This window comes from Vanessa tameamea, chromosome 30, assembly GCF_037043105.1.
Source record: "Vanessa tameamea isolate UH-Manoa-2023 chromosome 30, ilVanTame1 primary haplotype, whole genome shotgun sequence".
Classification (NCBI taxonomy): domain Eukaryota; kingdom Metazoa; phylum Arthropoda; class Insecta; order Lepidoptera; family Nymphalidae; genus Vanessa; species Vanessa tameamea.
In genome coordinates this window covers 542,756-561,791 of record NC_087338.1, presented here as the reverse complement: position 1 = coordinate 561,791, position 19,036 = coordinate 542,756, and the positions used below count along the sequence as shown (strand labels likewise).

The 19,036-nt window shown below is 34.8% G+C and overlaps 1 protein-coding gene across 1 annotated transcript in view; it reads right to left on the bottom strand.

Moving 5' to 3' along the window:
• The window catches only part of LOC113391574 (putative fatty acyl-CoA reductase CG5065), a 48,257-nt gene extending 40,160 nt beyond the window's left edge, over positions 1-8,097 (bottom strand). The window contains exon 1 of the mRNA XM_026627570.2: positions 7,948-8,097. The gene's annotated coding sequence lies outside the window, so the exon portion shown is untranslated. The remainder of the gene's footprint in view (positions 1-7,947) is intronic.
• Positions 8,098-19,036: the final 10,939 nt, after the last annotated feature.

Genomic DNA, 19,036 nt, shown 5'->3' with positions numbered 1-19,036 from the left:
GAACACAATAATACATAGAATAAATAAAATATCTGATGAGTGGGTGTTACCTACCCAGACGGGCTTGTACAAAGCCCTGCCACCGAAGAAATCAAGAAAAAACCAAGTATATATGTATAAATCTTCAGTATGAGTGTCTAACTTTTTTTTTGTGTATTTGAGTTTATCTCAGTTTAGATTGTACCCGGTTGGTGGCGCTGCGATAGAGAAATTAAAAATCTTATTACGTACAGACGAAGTTAAGACGGACAGCTAGTATATATATAAATATTCTTCACGTGTGCATATCACTGAACGCGTCCTAAGTAGCTGGATTGATTTCGATGATTTTTTTCGTTTGATTTGAGAGGATCTCTGAATGGTTTTTTAACCAGTAGGCGAGAATGCGATCAAAATTCAAGATTTTTGACGATTTTTTTTATATATTTTGAACGTACGCAGACCCGACGGGCGAGCCTAGCTGAGTACAATGTATGTAATAAACTTTACGACTTTAAAAGATTAACGTGAATTTTAAATTTAGTTTGGCAATGTAAATTAATTATATATATATTACCGTAAATTTGTAAATACTGTTAGTTTATATAAGTGATTATATTTCGTGTCATCTTTTTAAAACGTTACTTTGGCAGAATGGAAGCCCGCCTAGAGCAAATATCACACGCTAAAATATTAAAAAAAAAAAACAAACGTCACTTGTAAACTAAATTGTTATTCTGTCTGCGGTATAATATACAAACAAAACCGTCGCAAGATGTTGTATGTTCGCACATAATATATACTAATTACTCACTAAGCTACTAAAAATTTAGTAGTTTTTTTCTCTCATTTTTATTAATACACAAAGATATCGCCAAACGTCATAATACTTTACTAGTGTGCGTGTATTTAAAGGTCAATCGTTGGCCACTATTTTTCAACGCGTTCTCATTTACAAAAGTACATATAAATTAGAAAGATTCTCATAATATAAAACGCCCAGCTTAAATTAAAATAAAAAGGTGTTATACAGAATATATATTTTAAGATTATTTTGTCAAATGGAATCTTTTTTTTTATGCCATAGGTGGGAAACGGGGAGGATGCTCACCTGATGGAAAGTGACTACCACCGCCCATGACGTCTGCAACACCGGGGGGCTTGCCGGTGTTGCCATTCTGCGAGAAATCTACGAATATCTCTCTTAGTGCAGTTTATTATTACAAGAGTTAGCAACATATTTACTTAGTTATTTTAATTATATATTATTTCAATAACCATCAATATATATAAATAAATACGTGCAAAGATAACAAAAATAATTCCTTAATAGAAATATACATGAAAGGGCAAATGCACAACAGATTTGTACAAAAAAAAAAAACAAATTAAAAAAGTACCAAGGCCGATATGAAAGCTAGGCGTCAAGGCTGTCCGTTTATTGCAATAGCTTCGTATAATGTTAATGATGTAAATATATCGCAATATGTATAATTTGTGTGGGCCCTTAAATCGATTAAGGAAACGTTCTCACGTGAGTTAAAATAAACGCTGCGTAAAAAACGCTCAGAGTTCGCTTTGATCCGACTTTAAAACGAGCGTTCAAATAATAAACAATTACGTTTAAGATAAGAAATAAATTTAAAGCTACTACCGATTAATACTTGGTGGTCAAACTTTGTTTACCAGTCCGGGTACCACCCACTCACCACATGATCTGCCGTCAAACAACAATTAGTATTGTTGTGTTCAAATTTGGAGAGTGATGGAGGCAGTGGAACTATGAGCTCACGGGACATTTAATACCCAAGTTTTATTGACACACAAACAGACTGCCAAACCGACTTATTACAAATAAATAAAAACTAAAGATAATATCAATTTGAAAATTTTAAATTAACACGCGTTCCGTTAACTGACAAAACTCTCATCCGAACGGTTCTCAAACGTTTTTAAGTGAAAGAGATCATTGGACATTAATATTATGATAATTTCGGTCAAGTTCGTCTCGCTGTACGAAACTGGTTATGAATTAACGAACTTAATTATTGTATTATGTACAAATACTCTGGCAGGGCAAACACCTGCAAAGTTCGTAATCATTGTTTTATTAAACGAATACGTCTTTTCATAGTTTTGGTTATTTTTCGTAACAGATTCATTGTTAATTATCAACCAATGGTAGCTCAGATATTATTAACTGGAACGTAATTATGCATTTTGATTGGTAGTTATTACAGGCGAAATGTTTCACCCAAACTTACTTTTAATTGTATTGTAAAAATAATTTAATGAGATATTGACTGGGAAGTCTTGAGGTTTTATATAAGCTTTTATTGAAAATCTACATACGATTGAAGAAACTATGTAACATAGAAAAAAATAGCAAACCTTTATAAAAATTACTAGTTTTTCAGACTTTAACCACTTTAAACTTAATTTATATTGCCTTAGAATAATAATCATTCAGTGAAAACGATCGTACACAATATTCATTATACCAAATTATTTATAAAAAAAAAAAAAAACGCGTAATATAAGCTCAAATTGAGCAATTCTAGAGGTCTTATATATCACTCAGGGCGCCAAAATGTAATATATTCAAGTTTTTCCTATTCTTACAAACACAACACAACAATTCAGTCACGGTTGGATCGAACTTAAATCGAAATATAATCGTGACAGTATAATAGATAAATAAGTAGAATTTATCCTCAGTTCCGATTAAATTGAGGTTAATTTTTCTGAGGAATAGTCAAAGTTGAATCGCAATATCGATTAGATCGTTATAAGTTAGCTAAAATGGTAACCTGTTTAACTCAACGACGGAAAGATGTAAAGGAAAAATATCCGGCATTTATCCCAATTTTTGTTTGAGAACATTGTATTTTTATTCGATTCTAATAAGCTTGGATGTCAGCGTATTATTACCAATATTTTATTAAAACGACTAAGTCAAAAGACGTAGGTACATCGAAATTGTTTATTATTGAAATAATTAATCTATACTGATATTATAGATCCGAGTAACTCCGCCTGCGTAATGCTATATCATAGAGAAACCACTGAATCGAATTTGATGAAATTTGGTATTAAGCAAATTTGAACTCCAAGGAAGTACACAGGCTTTTTAGATCAACACCTAAAAGGCAAACGAAGTCGTGAGCGACTAATAGTTATCAACAAATAAGTATGAACTAAGATATATGAATATACTTTCCTTAATAATAGCAAATTGCAAAGTATACCTAACACACGACGTCGGCATGACGGCATAACTGAGCGTCAACCCGCCTACCGTCACGGCATACGGGTCGATCTTACCACCGATGCCAAAAGACGGGACACATCAAAGACATCATTGTTCCCACGCTTGTTTCTACCCTTGTCTTGTTGGAAAAGGTGTAGTTTGCTAAATACACGGAAAAGTAATCCTCTTTGTAATAAAAAAACAATCAAAAGTTTGTTTGTTTGTAACGTATTAACTAATATACGATTATCGTGATTTTTAGCAAGTATATATTTAAGAAGGAAATAGCTAACCAAACCTAACAACTAACCCCCCCCCCCCCTTTCCCACGCGGGCCAAGTGGAGGTGTAAAATTAGTTTAGTATATTTAAATTTCGGATGATAACTTTTCTAACTGCTAACTTTCTTGTCGGTTCTTCTCGGTAGAATCTGCATTTCAAACTGGTGGTAGCTTTACGTTTCATAGACTTCTGTAAAATGTCGATTCAAGTCCATATAAAAGACTTCCTCGACCGTGGAGTTTGCCGTATTTTACTTTTAGACACTCTAGCCTCATTCAATCCTAAAACAGGTTCAGGGCTTACTCCGCCCCCCTGCTCCAATGTAGTTTTCGTTTAAACATCAGATTTTATTTTTATTTATGATATCGGTAGGCGGACGCGCAAATAGGCCACTTGATGGCAAGTGGTCACCACCGCCCATAGACAATGGCGCTGTAAGAAATATTAACCATTCCTTACATTACCAATGCGCCTCCTTTGGAACTAAGATTTTAAGTCCCTTGTGCCTTTAGTTTCACTGGCTCACTCACTCTTCAAACCGGAACACAACAATACTGAGTACTGCTGTTTGGCGGAAAATATCTGATGAGTGGGTGGTACTTACCCAGACGGACTTGCACAAAGCCCTACCACCAGGAGGAAACCTGCATGTGTGTGATAGAGGTTTTCTCACGATGTTTTCCTTCACGGCTGAACACGAGGTATTTTTATAGTGGTATTGCTGCTGAGGCTGAGTGAGAGTAAATATTCCGTTTCAAATACTTGTAGGAATTTAAATCTTTTTTTTAAAGTAGTATAAAAAATTATTAGAAGTTGTTATTTTTAAATATAGCTAAATTTTAATATTATGCACTAATTTTAATAATTCATCCGAACCAAGATAAATTTGTAATCTCTTTAACTTTCCTTGTGTATTCTTGTATTCGGTCACAGAGGGTTAGTCATTTTTTGTGGATCTATGTAGTGATGTCATCCTGACCGATTTCGGCTAAAGCGACCGATCTCAAGGAAGACCAGCCAATTACGCAGGGCATGATGCAACTGTGTGCGCGCACAGTTGGAACGGCATCGAATCGAAGCAAGTGAGTGTACACACTTCCAACTCCCAAACTCCGGGCTGTTACTCAGAATTTTCGATAGAAAAACTTGATAATATGTTATGAAATATAATTTTACAATCGGTTAAAACCGTGGGACTCAGTCAAGGGCGAATTTGATGCCTCGGCAAAACCAACGGACATTAAACAATGTATAAGAATTAAATTCTTAATTAAGAGTTGTATGTCCTTGAAACAAGTTTAGGTAAGAAAATGTCGCCCCAAATTAAGGTGTCCTAGGGTTCATTTTCCTGTTGTTACCGAGCTAAACATATAAAATAATATTAATAGAGTTACTAGTTGATCCTTGTGGTTTCAATCCATGGATAGTAAGGTGACGTCATACAATCCATAACCGCTCAATAAAAACACAAACTAAAAGTATTTTTTTAAATAGACTCAACTTTGTAGTATGGATTAATGTACATTTATTTACATTAAGAGCTTTAATAAATATACAAGAACATCTTTAGTATATTCACATTGAAGGAATAAAGATAAACAATACAGATTTACGTATTGCGATTTGCTAATAGCTCAGCCATATTGTGCACTATTAACAATTCTTGATTAACATATCTTTATTTATAATACAATAATATTGCACTTAACTACTTATATTAACTTTAATTTCACTTCCAAAGGTATCGAGGAGCTTCGTCAATAAACCGCCATTTTGTCGAATCCGTAAATATCATAGATTATTCAAGCTCTCGACCAATTATATCGCTTCAATTCAAGGTCAAATGTTATTTATTTGGCTGTTGTACTCTCGTGGTTGGAATAGACTATATGTCTGCTGTACAAGAATGACTACGGTGAATGGTCGCAACTCCGCTGGTTGAGAGTTGCGATAGTCGATTAAAAGTTGGATTTTAATAATAATTTTAAATATCATAAAGATAAGTTACGAATTTTTTGTAAATAATATCGATTCTCGAGGCCCCGTGGATTCAAGGGCCCCCCAGCTAAGTCAAGTTAAAGTCAAAAATAGACCATAATGCGAAAGAATCCATAATTTTATTAAATTAAACACATCATATGGTTTGCAGCCCTGCGATTCCTGCATTTAATGAAACCCATTCAAATAATTTAATTCAAGTCTTCGTTCAGGTATGTCTTAAGCGGGGCCACTAAGTAGTATTAGCCCAGGGCCCCCTAAACTCACGGTCCGGCCCTGTGTACACCTTCGAAGAGTGAAGAAAAGCCTATGTTCCGAGCTCAACGTTGCTTCGTACCAAAATTTCATCACACTCGATACAGTGGAAACCTTGAAAGTATAACAGACAGACAGATAGAGTTACTTTATTTCATAATATCATTAAAAAATGCTTAATTGGAAAAGAGTAACTACTGAATGTCTTTGTCAGTTTCGGTACTTTTAATCCTACTAATATTATAAATACGAAAAGTGGCAGGGCTTTGTGCAAGCTCGTCTGGGAAGATACCACCACTCATCAGATATTTTATCGCCAAGCAGGAATACCTACTTAGTATTGCTGTTATAAGGGTGAGTGAGCTAGTGTAATTACAGGCACAGGGACAACATCTTAGCACCCAAAATTGGGGGCGCATTGGTGCAATTTAGGGAATGGTTATTATTTCTTACAGCGCCAATGTCTATGGGTGGTGGTGACCATTTGTCCTACGTATTACATTTTAAAAAAGATTCGAATGTATAGATTAGGTGATTGTATCTTGATTAAGCCAGAACTGCTGAACAGATCTGAGTGGAATTTAGCAGAGAGATAGATTATATATTATTATATCTGCACCTCCTTTGAAGGCGAGCGAAATTGCGCGTAGTAACTAGTGTATCGTAGAACTATATGATTTTCATTGTACATTGTTATTTAAATTTTGGGCATCGGCAGACTTACGGTATAGTAGCAAGCTCCATATTACTGTCAGGTATACTGCTTCACCTGCTGGTGGGGAAATGGAGGTTCACTATACCCATCGAGGGTTCCTTTGAGCGCGCCAAGGAGTCGAATAGCATGAAAATTGACTTTCAAAACGTGATCGCAGCATGTCTGCCATTTTGATATCTTAAAATATATTAGAAAAAATATAGAAAAAATTAATTACTATATTTTTTATAATGTCGAAGGTACCTAAATTTGATATAAATCTACGTCATTTCAGCATAGCTGTAATTTATGTATATTATTATGATATACATATAATTACAAAAGCAGACACTTAGGTCGTTTCTAAGGTGCAGGCAGACCAGATAATAGTTTCTTAGCTGTCCTTATGAAGGTATGATAAAGTGTAAAATATAAATCTAGCTACAAAACCCGGCTTCGCTCGGGTATAACAAGAGTCTACATAAAATCATAATCATATCTGTATTGGTCCGCATAATATTTTCCAACAATATCAAAGACCGTCAAGATACTTCAGTCAATTAAATCAAAATCGTAATAAATTATACTCGCTAAACCTTTCTCGTGAATTACTCCGTAGTTATGGATATGTCATTTCGAATCTGAATATGGATATATTAATAATATTTCAACGCAGAGTCGGATGTAAAGCTCTGGAGGCCCTGGGGGTACAGCAACAGAGCAACAGAGACGTGGAGACCCTAATAATTATATCGAATATTTTAATTTCAATCAGTAAGCTATAATTCATTCACTTGTATAACTTAACTTTTAAAACAGTAATTATTAAGTAACATCATTATAATTTGAGTATATCTAGATATTTGTTAACTCGTCGTAATTTCTGTTGTGGACCCCTCTCACGTCGAGGCTTCAAGGCAGTTGCCCCGGTTTCTGTAAATCCGGCCCCGTTTTAAAGGTTTCAGATACGGTTACGGATACGAAATTATTCCGTATTATCCGATTGTTTCGGATAATTTTGGTTATATTCGATTATTTAGTAATTATTAAAGAAAAACATATTAATAATATAATTATTATTAGATACCCTCTCTAAGTATAACACTATGTTAAAACAAACTTACAATAAATATTACCATTCCGGATATCCGATAGTTTTGATTAATATTACGATGTTCAAGTTTGGTCGTTTTTGCGTTTGTCGCGTACAGACGCGACGGGAGGCCTTTATTATATACGTAGAAATAGCGGCAACCTTTATATTGTAAAGCCTACTTAAATAACATCTATTCCAATTTTAAAGTTATAAAATCTAGTTCATCTACATCATTATTTAAATATTCATTTTACGCAATTGCTATTAAATGTATATAACCTATTTTATTTATCGGTGAAACATAAGAGCTTTTATTTAAAATAGAAAAAGAAATTTTTGTTTATTGAAAACAGAAAAAAATTATATTATAAAAACAATAGAAAAGAACACTCACCGTTTAAAAAGCACAAACAACAAAATCAAATCACTCCAATTATAATTATTATGAAACTTTATTAATTAATTTATAGATTTAATACGACGGACTTTACGTATATTGTCGTACGTTTCAATTATTAATAAACGCGGCCGTAACGAGCGCCAGATGCACGCAAACTGAGCGCGACCTTCCAAGTTACGTTTTACATAGACATTTAGCGCTGAAATATAAGATGTGCGCACGCGCACGATCCGTCACGAATAACATGTGCAAAGCTGAACGTTATATATTGAACTGTCTCGTTGGATTAGTTCGATTGTAAGGTCGCAGATCTTATAAATAAATTAATATTGGACAACATCACATACATCACTCTGATTCCAATGTAAGTAGCTGGAGCACTTGTGTTATGGAAAATCAGAAGTAACGACGGTACCACAAACACTCAGACCCAAGACAACATAGAAAACTAATGATCTTTTTCTACATCGACTCGACCGGGAATCGAAGCCGGGACCTCGGAGTGGCGTACTTATGAAGACCGGTGTACACACTACTCGACCACGGAGGTCGTCAAAGATCTTGGCGATCTGTATTCAAGCCCTGGGTCGGGAAATAGGTTTATTTTTAGTATATATGTAGACGGTACCACTTACCGTATAATACAATACAGCATATTGTGCCTGTAATTACACTGACTCACTCACCCTTCAAACCGAAACACAAAAATATTAAATATTGGTATTTAACTGAAGATATGATGACTGTGACAGATTAAGTAAGAAATTATTAAATAATTAGGTGATTACAAGAACGCTTACATTATTTATTGAATGTTTTAATTAATTCTGTAATAATAATAATTAGATTTAAATTATTTTTGATTTGTATTGATAAAATTGATATTAAATAAGAGGGTACTTTGACTTTTCTGTTCAATATTGTGAGTCATCTGATTTGTAGTGAGGCTTATATAAGCGACAGAAGCTCGGTACAGAACGACTCTTCCTGGAGCAGCAAGCTGTTAATATTTAAGGTACGATATAATTTTGTGATAAAGTATAATTATTGTTATTGCTTGGTAATTATTGATGTATATATGAATTATAAAAAATATAGGTATAATCTTTTACTGTCTTATAACCTTAAAATATAATAAAGTAATAAAGAAATGGAAATATTTTTTAAAATATCCTGACATGTATTTATGGATCTATAAAAAACTTACAAGTGCGTAGTACCTACATAGACGGGCTTGCACAAAGCCTTACCATCGCGTAAATGGTTATTGTATTTACCTGATAAAATCTCAGCAGCAGCCTGGAGTCTGATTAACAGTGCTTACAAACCCACGCCTCGGAAAGTATACAGACCATTGATCTTAATCCTGAACTCTCCGCTCATGTTATGAAACTACGAAGACAGATAGTGCACCTGTCTTCGAGCACACACATGTCAGACCAGGAGAAGATCATCATCATAGTTTTATTTACACATAATTTACTTGCACACTTTAAGAAGATTCAATAAAATCAACTCTGCCAAAGAATACAGAAGAATAAGAAATAGCGTCAATAGTCTAATTTTAAAGCAAGAGAAACTGCGAAACTCTGTTACACATATAATGATATTATATACTAAAACCTTCTCCGAAACGCGCTTTACTTCTGATGGACTTCTAATGGAATAGGCGTTTTTCTTCCATCTCACCTGATGGAAAGTGTAGATGAAGACAAAGGTGGTACACGCCCATCCAAAAGAAACCTGTTCACTCTACTATTAAAGGCTCCAGAGATCAACTTATCAGGAAAAATAGACCCAGGCAGGTCGTTCCAAATCTTGGCGACTCTCACCAAAAACGAGCTGTCAAACTGTTTAGTTCGACTTTTGGGTATGTCAACAACGTATGGATGAAACTTTTAACGTATATTGGTTTATTAATTTTTCAGGTAGTCATTAGAAAAAACACGTTCTCCTATTTATTCGTAAATCATCAAACTCGGCTTCGCACGAATAGAATAAATATTTCCATGATTTAAATGATAATGTTCATCTCTACTGTCCGGCATAATTTCTTTCCTATAATTAGCGGTTTTTTTCCTATTATTTCAAATAATTGACGCAAAATCATAATGAATTATAAACCTAAACGGTTTAGGTTCAGAGCCGTCTCAAGCTATGCTGGGACCCTTAGGCACCCATGAATTTGGGGCTCTTTTGGTAGATATATACTAACATGCACAATAATTTGATTTGGACCAGGCCTTAAGTATAGTTTCAAATAAACGGTGCGGTAATTTTCGTATATTCGTAGGAATCTGATTGGTTGTACAATCTTATGGCTATTTTATAGTCTTTTTTGATAAATATATTAGTTCATACAAATATATCACATTCGAAAATATACATAGCAGTCAACGTGAGAACAAACGTGTGAATGAAATTTTTGGTTCATCGGGGCCCTCTCAGGATGGGGGCCCTGGGCACGTGCCCCAAGTGCCCTATGGTAAAGACGGTAAAGCCTAAACCTTCCTCGTGAATCACACCGTCTATTCGTGAAAACCCTATAGAAAGCCGGTTGGTTGATTATGAGTTAACCGCTCACAGACGCGACGAGCACTTTATTTTATATGTAACAAAGATGTATCAACAATAATATAGTCGTATGTTCGGTTAGGTTGATAAAATCAATGAATGCTCAACGAGCTTAGTATTCACAAAAGGCAGTCCATTGATGGATAGACAGGGCCTGGGAACATTGCCAACGATTTAGGTTTCAGATAAGCGCTGGACGAACAGGATGCGACCTATCTATGATAGAAGAACGAAAAACATATTGACAATATGTAGATGAAACCGCGACTTCGTCCGCAAAGCAATATCAAAGTCAGAATATTCTTTATTCAAGTACGCTCATAAAATCCCTTTTTGAACCGTCGTGTTACAGTGTTGAAATGCAAACCACCGTTCGGAATGTAGATTCTGACGAATTCTGAAGAACCGGCAAGAAACTCCGTAGTTACTTTTTTCCATCATTTTAATTATAGAGTATGTCGGAAAAGTACAATAATATTTTTTTTATATCCTGCCTAGAAATCAATAAACAAGTCCACGTTTTTTTATCTTTAACATAATCTTGTATTGAATAATACGTCTTATTAATCAATGTTTTTTTTTTTTACATTAAATTTTTTAATGGGTCAAGTTAAAAGTAACTGCGAAGACACACTGACTAAGAGTAAATTTATGACGAAAATCTTATCTACTAAATCTGCCGTCGTGCAATTTGAAAACATTACATATTTATTATTAAATAATAATGCATATTTTAATTATAGATACAAAATAGTTAATTTATTAACATAAATAATCAGCCTGTAAATTTCCCACTGCTGGGCTAAGGCCTCCTCTTCCGTTGAGGAGAAGGTATAGAGCATATTCCACCACGCTGCTCCAGTGCGGGTTGGTGGAATACACATGTGGCAGAATTTCGTTGAAATTAGACACATGCAGGTTTCCTCACGATTTTTTCCTTCATCGCCGAGCACGAGATGAATTATAAACAAATTAAGCACATGTAAATTCAGTGGTGCCTGCCTGGGTTTGAACCCGAAATCATCGGTTAAGATGCACGCGTTCTAACCACTGGGCCATCTCGGCTTTATAATTTATTGAACAGCATTAAAATATAATATTGAGACGGTTGGACTGCAGTGCAAGACTTCCATCCACAGCTTGCACTTCAAACTTATTGAAGGTACGCCCGTATTGCTGTTCCTTGTTTTCAATTTATATTAGCACTGTACTAATTCAACGCGGCTTCGCTTGCGTTTTAGGGGCAGATCTTGGCATAAAAGAAGCCTATACTTATTTTTCAAGATTGTGTCATACCCAGTTTTATCAAAATCGATTCAGTGCTTTTACCGTGAAAGAGCAACAGACAGACAGAGTTACTTTCGCATTTACAATATTAGTATAGATTAGTATAAATATAAAATCTATTATTGTAGTTTATTTATTAAAAGATATATGATATGTCGACTACAGAAGTATACAATTATAGCGCGCAGTGTTTGTATGTTTTGTATATTTGAACATGTCTTAAACTAGCCATCATAATATGACAAAACAGTTACCATTGGATGCGTTTTGGTCGACCACTGGTTAAATAACTAAAATAAGTGTAAATAACCTTCAAATAAAATTCATGGTTGTATGTTTGTTAAATCAAAATATACTTAGTAAAGTATATCTTGGAAAAACCTATTTGAATTCCTCTTCGTGTGCTTTATTAGTGAAGGTCGTGCTTGTACTGAAATGTTTTCACCGATGCCTAATCTATACATATAATAAAATTGGAGTGTCTGTTTGTAATATTAAAATAACCCATTTTTACTAAATGCATATGTATGTATACACGGTACATATACCTAAATAACATCTTTTACAATTTTTGTCTGTCTGGCTGTTTGTTGCGGCTAATCTCTGGAACGGCTGAACCGATTTCGACTTTCACTGGCAGATAGCGGATGTAATAAGGAATAACTTAAGCTACTTTTATTTCAGAATTATATATAGAATAAAAATAAAATCACGCTACAATATCCAAATAACTTAAATTCAAACGCGCACGAAGTCGCGGGCACAGCTAGTTGAGTATAAATAAACTTTCCCAAGCACTTCTGAATCGTCATTTTACAGAACTATAACCAAAGTATTGTAATAAAATAAAAAGAAAATATTGATAAAACTTTTTAATATCAGAATATTTGTTTATACACAAAATATCGACGTACTGACCTTACAAATTTGTCAAAAACTAATTGAAGGTTTTACTTCGAATCATAATATATTTTAGCTTTAAATCATACTTAAAACTGTAAACTTTGTTCCAATCACAAGGCAAGTAAAGACGGATAAACAACTTTGACATTGAATTGACGTAATTTCATTTGTCGAGATCTTGAATAACGGATTATATTCGTATGGTGTCCGTGAAAAATGGCGTTTTGAATGTCAATGTTGTTTTTGGTTTTGGAGGTAAAATCGATGTGGATATCAGTAGTTAAGTGTAATAGTGTTGAATTATAAATAAAGATATATTAATCAAGAACTGATTGTAGTGCACAATGTAGGATTAGGACTATTATGTGGGAAGGAACTCGATAATAATTACAACATTTTTTATATCAATATAAATCAGTTGTGAACATTTTAGTTGTGAGATTTTGAGTGAATTCTTTTAGAATCGTACTGCGTTGTTTTTTTTTATGAAGTAGGTAGGTGACATTGGAGCTGCAAGAAATGTTGACCATTCCTTAGATCTCTAGTGTGTCACCAATCTTGTGTACTAAGTTATTTTGTCCCTTGTGCCTGTAGTTACACTGACTCACCGTTTAAACCGACACACGACACTACAAAGTGCTGCTGCCGTAGAGTATATTATGTGTGGGGGGTATATCCCAGACGGGCTTACACATAACGCAGGGAATATGTTAATTTAAGGTTTGTTTATCTTTATTTCCTCTTCGATTTGAATACCCCTTCAATATATATAGTTATTGAACCACAATTGTCAATATACGTGGGGAATAAACGACAATTATTTTAATAAACATCATATTAAGATCAAGATTATTCAGATAAATTACAATCTTAAATACCCAAAACTTAGTGCTTCTAGTATCTCTGACGTGTTTATCTTTTTTATATGTGTTTGCCAATCGACAGAAGCCTCTTCCAACTATATCCATTCTGAACGTTCTTGAGATTTATACGAAGCGCTAACACATTCACAATGAAGATAATATCGAAAGAAAAAAATCAACAGGTACTTTTTACCGACAGTTAAATTACATACGTGATTAAATACAATTCAATAATTATATATTTTGCATAGAAATCAATACAATTGCTAACTCCTCACTTTTTATCGTCTTTTTAATTTTGCATTGAGTAATACGCTTTATTTATTGAAGACTCATTTGTTACCGGAGCTTTGTCCGCATGCGTGGGTCAGAGGAATTAGGTGTGACGGCATTTCGTGAGCGCAGATTTGGCGCAGTATTGGGGCCAATTACAGTAGCCGTATGACAGGTAAGAAACCAATAGATGACAAGCATCGATTGAAGGACCAATCGCGGGCCTCAGCGCCCCCGACTCCTTCATTCCTCCAAATAAACCTAAAAATGTACTGCGCAGGACAAGGTTGAGCTCACGAATCATGCTGTTTAATGTACTCTATTTATAGTGTGGCGGTAGGTCTTTGTGCTCGTCTGGGTAGATACCACCCACTTATCATAAATTGTACCGCCAAGCGGTATACGTAGTATATTGTGTTCCGGTTTGAAGGAATCTATCATCATATTTTCCAAGGTTGCTGACGTATCGGCGATGTAAGGAATGGTTAAAATTTCTTACGACGCCAATGTCTCCGGACGGTAGTGACCATTAGTTTAGATTTTATTAGCATAAGATTTAAAATAAATTGCCATAGTTAAAAATAATTATGGAATTTTAAAGATGAGTTCATTACCCTTGGTCAAAGTAGTTGGTTTATCCTTACTCGATATAAGTGCATCAAGTGTTCCGAAAAATTTATGGTGAGGTTTATTACAAAGTAAGTAATTAGTTTAGTCCATTTCCAGTTTAGAGCAGAGAAATCCTATGACCTGGTGCTCGAAGGTTATTAGGCAAAAACAATATTATGTTATAAAAATTGTCGAGCGCGGCTTCGCTTATGTTCTCAAACTCAAACTCAAATTCCTTTATTCAACATAGAAGCATTACACTTTCTTATTGATGGTCAAATTAAACACTACCACCGGTTCGGAAAAAGGAACACCCTGACCTGAGAAGAACCGGCGAAAGAAACTCAGCGGATCTTTTTTTTTGTCAAATTAATTACATACTTAATTGTATATGAATAGAAACAGCTAGGAGGCGATCGTTTCATTCCCAAGGTGTGCTATCAAACATAAACTCACTAATTGTATAGTAACCTTTAGCAAACAAACATTCCTTAACATTTTTTTTTAATTTGGCAACAGAAGCATTTTGAACGCTTTCTGGGATAAAACTTTAATGTAATATTCTTCAGGTGTTATGAATTAAACGTAGGAACCTTCCTTGGAAGTCAATCTTGCTTCATACAAAAATCTCATCAACCCAATCCAGTTTGGTCGTGAAAGAACAACAGACAAACGAACAGAATTTCTTTCGTATTTATAATATAGCTGTAGACTATAAGACGTATGAAAGTCAAACAATCTCTGCGTTTTTTATATCATCTATGTAATCTTGAGTTGAGTAATTTGCCTTATTTATTAATGGTTTTTTATATAAACGATTTCAAGTTATAATATCATCCTCATTTATCGTGTTTATATAATAACTATCACTGATACTATCGAAGTAATAATCTTCGTGTATATTATTAGGAATAAACCAGTGGTTAGAACGCGTGCATTTTAACCGATGATTGCGGGTTCAAACCCAGGCAAGCACCACTGAATGTACATGTGCTTAATTTGTGTTTATAATTCATCTCGTGCTCGGCGGTTAAGGAAAACATCGTGAGGAAACCCGCATGTGTCTAATTTCAACGAAATTCTGCCACATGTGTACCTGTGGAGCAGGGTGGTGGAATATGCTCCAAACCCTCTCGCCAAAAAGGAGAGGAGGCCTTAGCCCAGCAGTGGGAAATTTACAGGCTGTTAATGTAAAAAAATGTTGTAAATTTTTTAGCGTAAATCCAGAAGACATTATTCCATTAATTAAATCTGTAATTAAAATGATGGATAAGAGTAACTACTGAGCTTCTTGCCGGTTCTCGGTAGAATCTGGTTTCCGATGTAGCTTTACATTTAATTCAACTTTACAATATCACGATTCAAAAGTGCTTTTATGAACCTCATTGAATAAAGAATATTTTGATTTTGATTTTGAAGTGATATTCCCGCGTCAGTTGTCGAGCAACCTCTCGAATAACCGAACTGATGATAAAAAAACAATTTGTACAGAAATTGACCATGTGGAAGGTCTTGAAGGACGTGGATGGGTATAGAGGAAGGGGAAGACCAAAGAAACGATGGATGGACTGTGTGAAAGACGATATGGCTGGAAAGAATGTTTCTTGTGAGATGACGTCCGACAGAAAAGTATGACAAAAATTTGCGTTAAATACTGATGTCATAGTCGGTAACAACAAGAACGTTTCCACGAATACAACGATAATATCTTTTACAAATATAATTACTCGGCTTTAAATAAAAAAGTACACAAAAATTCCAAACGGTTTTTCTATAATGCTGATCGGAAAACGTAAATAGCAGCCAGGTGACCGATGACCTGAAGAAGACCCGACTGGATGCGGCAAGGGGACCTCTCGTGTCCTGTTTCAGACTGCCTGGTAGTTATACGCTAGCGGGGAAAGCGGGAGACGAGATCACCTTCACCCCCTAAGGAGATCCATCAAGGGAAGGCGTTAATATCATCACGATCCCACAGCCTCGCCAATCCGGTACAAACCAGCCTTTGCAGTGGCTTTAGTGAATCTCAAATAAGTCGGTTTCGCCCCAAGGAGCCACAAGAACCAGAAGCTTTGGCACATATTAAAAAAGGCCTATAGGTATAATTTATATTTGCAAATGTTTTAATAATGATACTAAATAAAATAAATAAAAACAAGAATAGCCTTTATTATTACGACAAAGAACTGTTACATGAGTACTTATTTGTAAAATTATATAATATTATTTGTTAGTTTTGTGTTTATAAAAAATATAAATATATATTAAAAAATATTTGTAGGTAGTGTAGTTTGTAGTTAGGTTACGGCGTAGACCTCTCCTAAGCCTTTATACTAATGATAGTAAGCTCATAATTAATCCATCACAACCGCAATTTAAGCGCTACAGTTTTATTTCATTAATATATGTATATACAAGAATATATAGATGATAAAAAAGCGTGGAGTTAATACTTGTTGACTTCCAGGCAGGATATATAACATATATATATAATTGTATTTAACTAACATGACTGTATTTTTAGATGTTGAAAAAGTTAACTACTGAGTTTCATGCCGGTTCTTCTCGGTAGAATCTACATTCCGAACCGGTGGTAGCTTTACTTAATACAGTTTGTTAAATGACGATTCAAAAGTTCTTGTAAAAGCCTACTTGAATAAAGTTTATTTTGATTTTGATATAACTCAGCGCTGTAATATGTTTTACTAAAAATACAAATTACAAAATACTTTTTCGAAAACATTGAATATCTATCAAAACTGTAGTTCTTTTAGCGAAGTCCGTAGTGCGATTTACTTTTTGCACGTCGTAATATCCTATAATTAGAAGTACAATTATCTTTTTTATTTGTATCACAACTGTTGTTACGTAAGTGTGGGACTGAAAATGGCGTCACAGTCGAAGTCAATATCTTCATTCAATATAGAAGCGTTAAACTGGCCTATTGACTGTCAAAAATCTAAAATCAACAAGAATTAAACATTTCGGACCTGATTAAAAACGCAAAAGTTTTTTTTAAATCTCAAATACAATTATAAGTCTTGTGCAATAATATTATTATTAGTACAGTCAGAGTAAGAAAACCTTCGTCAGTTTTCAAATTAATTCAAAGTCTGTCATTGTCATATATTTTCTTGCAATATCTTGCAATCTTAGAATAAAAACGCTTGTAATATTATTCGGCCGTTATTTTAAGTGACGGTTAATGTAATGAGGTGACGTGTGATGAGTGGTTCCATCAGCACCGGGAAGTGGTGGTGATTCCTTGGCCTGCAAAAGCGGCGGATATACCCTATCGAAAATCTATGGGGTTTGATGGTGCAGCGGTGGATAAATAATAACGATAGAACCAAAGCAGCTGTCGTAGAACATCGCCGAAGTGTCTGGAAGGGCTTCAGAGGAATCGAAATATACTCTGGCCTTGTTGGATCACTGCGACAGCGACTACAAGCTGTGATTGTTACGAATGGCGGATACACTAGTTTTTAATAAAATAAATAAGATTTGTTTAAATGAATACATTTTACCATAATTACTATTTATTTTTGCTATTTTATTTACCACTTCCGTCCTGTGGTTTCACCCGCGTTCCCGAGAGATTTTATGTTTTCCCGGGATAAAAAAGTGTCCTATATGTTATTTCAGTACATATTGTATCTGTGTGCCAAATTTTATCCAAATCCGTTCAGTAATTTTTACGTGAAAGAGTCACAAACATCTATCCTAGATAAATCAGCCAGATCAATACACACAAACTTTCGCTTTCGCGTTTATAATATTAGAAGGAAGTAGGATTACTACTATGCACTGTCTTTTATAAGAGACAAGACAATGTCCTAATCTCCAATGTTACACGAGCATTCACGAAGGGCTATGAGGTTTCGTGAAAAGTTATTTGTAATTATCATCCCGATTGACGGCGACCGACAGCCGACTGGAACAATTAGAGGCTTACTAGATGCGAGTATATTTTTTTACTGTATCTTATTATTATTATAGCTTTTATATGCTATTTTACTCTTTGCTAGATGCGACTTATAATGACATTGTGACGCAATATGTCATACTCAATCGGTAAAGCAGATTATCGCTCATACTGAGCACACGAAAATAGATCTTAAGGTGACGAACCTTTTCTTACCCCGACTGTACAATTATATTAATATTGTTTTTAACCGAGAGCCGAGATGGCCCAGTGGTTAGAACGCGTGCATCTTAACCGATGATTTCGGGTTCAAACCCAGGCAGGCACCACTGAATTTACATGTGCTTAATTTGTTTATAATTCATCTCGTGCTCGGCGGTGAAGGAAAACATCGTGAGGAAACCTGCATGTGTCTAATTTCAACGAAATTCTGCCACATGTGTATTCCACCAACCCGCATTGGAGCAGCGTGGTGGAATATGCTCCATACCTTCTCCTCAACGGGAGAGGAGGCCTTAGCCCAGCAGTGGGAAATTTACAGGCTGATTACGTTAAAAACAATAAACATAACATATTTATTATTATGTTATGTTTATTGTTTTTAACGTTGACTAAAAGTATTTGACAGTTGGCCCAGGATAGGACGAAT